Here is a 5,314-nt window from a genome sequence, read left to right as displayed (position 1 = left end):
TGGGCCCTTAATAGTGTCCCTTTGAAAAACTGCCAACTCTCCTCAGTTGTTTTTCCCCTCAGTCTTGATTCCCATGGGACCGTACCTATCAGCTCTCTGAGCTTACCAAAATCTGCCTTCCTGAAATCCATTGTCTCTATTTTGCTGTTCTCCCTTCTACCCTTCCTTAGAATTGCAAACTCTATGATTTCATGATCACTTTCACCCAGGCTGCCTTCTACTTTCAAATTCTCAACGAGTTCCTCCCTATTTGTTAAAATCAAGTCTAGAACAGCTTCCCCCCAGTAGCTTTTTCAACCTTCTGAAATAAAAAGTTGTCTCCAATGCAGTCCAGGAATTTGTTGGATAGTCTGTGCCCCGCTGTGTTATTTTCCCAACATATAGCCGGATAGTTGAAGTCCCCCATCACCACCAAATCTTGGGCTTTGGATGATTTTGTTAGTTGCTTAAAAAAAGCCTCATCCACCTCTTCCACCTGGTTAGGTGGCCTGTAGTAGACTCCTAGCATGACATCTCCCTTGTTTTTTACCCCTTTTAGCCTAACCCAGAGACTCTCAACACTTCCGTCTCCTATGTCCATCTCTACCTCAGTCCAAGTGTGTACATTTTTAATATACAAGGCAACACCTCCTCCCTTTTTCCCCTGTCTATCCTTCCTGAGCAAGCTGTACCCATCCACACCAACATTCCAATCACGTGTATTATCCCACCAAGTTTCAGTAATGCCAACAATGTCATAGTTGTATTTATTTATTAGCACTTCCAGTTCTTCCTGCTTATTCCCCATACTTCTCGCATTTGTATATAGACATCTAAGATACTGGTTTGATCTTTCCTCCCAGTTTTGTCCTGACCCTCCTTTCCCTCTGACAATATAGCCCACACTCCCTCTCGTTTTTGACCCATCTCCCCGGTCTCCATGTTCCCCACTTACCTGTGGGCTTTGCTCACCTGTCCCCGTCGAACCTAGTTTAAAGCCCTCCTCACTAGGTTAGCCAGTCTGTGTCCAAAGGTACTAATAACTTGAGCTGTGGTTTGGAGGTGGAACAGCTGTCAAGGGCACTGAGGGGGAGATAGCAGGAGCTCATCCTTCAAGGAGGGGGGTTGGCACTGGAGGTTACTAGAAAGGACAAGAAGACTCCATTCTGGGGTTCAGGAGGTGAATTTATCCCTCAGTGGTGGGCAGGTGATGGGTGGAAGTAGTGCTGGTTCCAGGTGCCCTTAATTCCCGCTGATTCCTCGGGGCGTTTGAGTCTCTGACAGGTTCTCGTTCCCTTGCAGCAGGAGGACGTCACGGCCAAAAGTGATGCACCAGCTCCGCATCATCCGGCACTTGCGCCAGATTCCTGAGACACTGCAGGGGCTGTGCCTCTGAGGCCATCAGCAACTCCCGCTCCCTGCTGCAGGTACTGCTCTGGCTCACTGTAAATGGGGTGCTAGTGGAAGGGGAAATGGAGCCCCCTGGCACTCAGTAAAAGGGAAAGTGGTGGATTCTCCATCTCTTGATGTCATTTCATGAAGACTAGATGCCTTTCTGGAATGTGTGTGCCCAAAAAGTACCTATTGTACTATACAGGAAGCCTATGATATGCAGGGGGTTAGATGAGATGTTCTAAAGGTCTCTTCTGGCCATAAAGTGTAGTAATTTTGGAAACACTGAGTGTAGCATTGGGAGCAGCCTCTGATGCTTTACTGTCTAGCCGGCTTGCTTCCTAGAATGAAGACGCATCGAGTGGGGTGATCCACAGAGAGTAGCTGAAACCTTCAAAGTGTCAGGCCAGCAGCAGGACATTAGCACTTCAGGGGATGGCTGGGTGTGGCAGTGACATCACAAAGGCCTTTTGCAGTGTAGTAGTTCCGGGGTGGGGCTTGTCCCTTCCTGGGGTACCTGGGAGCCAGGCCGCCCCGCTACAAAGCGAATAACAGTTAGGGCCCAGACCTTTGGGTAGGGGCTGAGCACACAATTAGCAGTTCGGCGCTCAGGCCTTTGTGCAGGGACTGAGCACACAATCAACAGTTCAGAGCTCAGGCCCTTATGCAGGGACTGAGCACACAATCAACAGTTCAGAGCTCAGGCCCTTATGCAGGGACTGAGCACACAATCAACAGCTCCGGCCCTTGGTCAGGGCGGGGAACAAACCAGTAGTCAGTCAGCGGCCCAGGCCTTGTAGCAGGAGCTGGGTCAGTTTGGGTTAGCCCAGGCCCTAGGTCAGGGCGGGGCAGCAAACCAATCATCAGTCAGAGGCCCAGGCCCCTTGGACAAGGAGGAGGAGAGACTGCCACCCAGCACGGGGTGGCAGGGGGGAACACAGGCCCACCCACTCCACTGTGTTCCAGCCCGGGGCCCTATCCGCAGCAGTCCGTCTGCCGCGCAGTCAGTGGGGATCCTGACCGCAACACACTGACATGGGTTTGGGGTCTGCTATCCCCGGGCCACTTCCCATCTCCTCCTCCATGGGTACCTGTTCCTCCTGAGTTCCGTCTGCTGGGTCGCAGATCATGGGCTCCTCCGGGCCCCGAGCAGCAGGTAGGTCTGTCACTCCCTCTGGGCCCTTGGCGGGGGAAGCTCAGACCGTTCCTCAGGATACCGGGCTCTCGGCAGGCTCAGGTCCGCGGGAGCTCGGGCACCAGCGTCTGTCCTCTCTCGCTGCCGGCCAGCTACTGAGCGCTGTGGCTTGGCCTTTATACTTCCTGTCCCGCCCCTTGACTTCCGGGGGGTGGGGACAGGCCGCGGTGGCCTTGACTTCCTGGGGCGCCTGGGAGCCAGGCCGCCCCGCTACATGCAGTATCTCAGCGTATTGGTCAAAGGTGTTAGGGAGGTGGTGACCTCAGAGAGAGATGCTGACATCAGTCAGGGGCGCAGGGCCAGGGAAACCTCAGAGACCCCTGTGGCTTTGCTTTAGCAAGTCTCCTTCTCGAGGTCTCTCTTTGAGGACTGAGAGAGTATTAGGGTTCACGTATGTGAGTGAGAGCAGGAGCCTCTTTCGAGTTTTCTCCTTCCCTTTTACTGATTTTACTAGAAAACAGACGTCCCTGTTTAGAAGGTAAGAGCCTCCAAGAGGTTTTTGAACCTGCTCAGTCTGATCCACCTGGTGCCCGTTGAATTCTAGGCATGGAAAACACTAGTTCAAGGTGACAGAATTTTGTAGTCCACACGGGATTTTGTCCCGTGGAATCACTGGGGACATTAGGGTTTGTCCTTTTCGTTTTACCTTTTCCACCATCCCTCCTTCCTTTCTCTTCATCTCTTACTTCTTTTGTCCTTTCTCCTGTTCCCCTCCGACCACCACCAGGAGTAGTGTGTGTGTGTGTGTGTGTGTGTTGCTGGGGATGATCTTCACCTCCTCTTGTGGGAAGTTCATCCAAAACTGTGGGGTTGAAATAGTGCTTGGACTCCACAGACACTAGATGCTGCCATCCTGTGGCTTAGCGTTAGTGTCTCGGATGACTTGGGCAAGATCTCAACCTCCCCGCAACCCACTTCACTGCTGCCAGAATCCCTCCTGCCCCCACTGCTAGACCCGCCTCCCAGCCCAACCTTGGTGGGGGTCTAGAAGAGGTTTCTAATGACTTAAGCTGTGGTTTGGAGGTGGAACAGCTGTCAAGGACACTGAGGGGGAGGTAGCAGGAGCTCACCCTAGAAGGAGGGGGATTGGCACTGGAGGTTACTAGAAAGGACAAGAAGACTCCATTCTGGGGTTCAGGAGGTGAATTCATCCCTCAGTGGTGGGCAGGTAGTCAGTTTAAATACTGCTGGTTCCAGGTGCCCTTAATTCCCGCTGATTCCTCGGGGCCTTTGAGTCTCTGACAGGTTCTCGTTCCCTTGCAGCAGGAGGACGTCACGGCCAAAAGTGATGCACCAGCTCCGCATCATCCGGCACTTGCGCCAGATTCCTGAGACACTGCAGGGGCTGTGCCTCTGAGGCCATCAGCAACTCCCGCTCCCTGCTGCAGGTACTGCTCTGGCTCACTGTAAATGGGGAGCTAGTGGAAGGGGAAATGGAGCCCCCTGGCACTCACTAAAAGGGAAAGTGGTGGATTCTCCATCTCTTGATGTCATTGAAGGAAGACTAGATGCCTTTCTGCAATGTGTGTGCCCAAAAAGTAACTATTGTATTATAGAGCAAGCCTATGGTATGCAAGGGGTTAGATGAGATGCTCTAAAGGTCTCTTCCGGCCATAAAGTCCCCTAATTTTGGAAAAACTGAGTGTAGCATTGGGAGCAGCCTCTGATGTTTTACCGTCTAGCCGGCTTGCTTCCTAGAATGAACAGGCATTGAGTGGGGTGATCCACAGAGAGTAGCTGAAACCTTCAAAGTGTCAGGCCAGCAGCAGGACATTAGCACTTCCGGGGAAGGGTGGGTGTGGCAGTGATATCACAAAGGCCTTTTGCAGGACGTCAGCCTATTGGTCAAAGGTGTTAGGGAGGTGGTGACCTCCGAGAGAGATGCTGACATCAGCCTGGCAGGACAGGAGCACAGGGCCAGGGAAACCTCAGAGACCTCTGTGGCTTTGCTTCAGCAAGTCTCCTTCTCGAGGTCTCTCTTTGAGGACTGAGAGAGTGTTAGGGTTGACGTATGTGAGTGTGAGCAGGAGCCTCTTTCAAGTTTTCTCCTTTCCTTTGACGGATTTTACTAGAAAACAGACGTCCCTATTTAGAAGGTAAGAGCCTCCAAGAGGTTTTGAAACCTGCTCAGTCTGATCCATCTGGTGCCAGCTGAATTCTAGGCATGGAAAACAGTAGTTTAAGATGGCAGAATTTTATTCCCTCCCTGGGATTTTGTCCCGTAGAATCACTGGGGACATTAGGGTTTGTCCTTTTCGTTTTACCTTTTCCTCCATCCCCCCTTCCTTTCTCTTCATCTCTTACTTCTTTTGTCCTTTCTCCTGTTCCCCTTTCACCACCAGGAGTGGTGTGTGTGTGTGTGTTTGTGTGTGTGTTGCTGGGGGTGCTCTTCACCTCCCCTTGTGGGGAGTTCATCCAAAACTGTATGGTTGAAATAGTGCTTGGACTCCACTGACACTAGATGCTGCCATCCTGTGGCTTAGCATTAGTGTCTGGGATGACTTGGGGCAAGATCTCAACCTCCCCTCAACCCACTTCACTTCTGGCAGAATCCCTCCTGCCCCCCCGCTAGAGCCGCCTCGATGCCCAACCTGGGTGGGGGTGGAGAAGAGGGTTCTGATAACTTGAGGTTTGGTTTGGAGGTGGAACAGCTGTGAAGAACACTGAGGGGGAGGTAGCAGGAGCTAATCCTACAAGGAGGGGGGTTGGCACTGGAGGATACTAGAAAGGACAAGAAGACTCCATTCT

The sequence above is a fragment of the Chrysemys picta genome, unplaced genomic scaffold (genome assembly GCF_011386835.1).
Source record: "Chrysemys picta bellii isolate R12L10 unplaced genomic scaffold, ASM1138683v2 scaf4, whole genome shotgun sequence".
Taxonomy (NCBI): domain Eukaryota; kingdom Metazoa; phylum Chordata; order Testudines; family Emydidae; genus Chrysemys; species Chrysemys picta.
The sequence above is the reverse complement of the archived record's forward strand: the minus strand, read 5'-3'. Positions refer to the sequence as shown.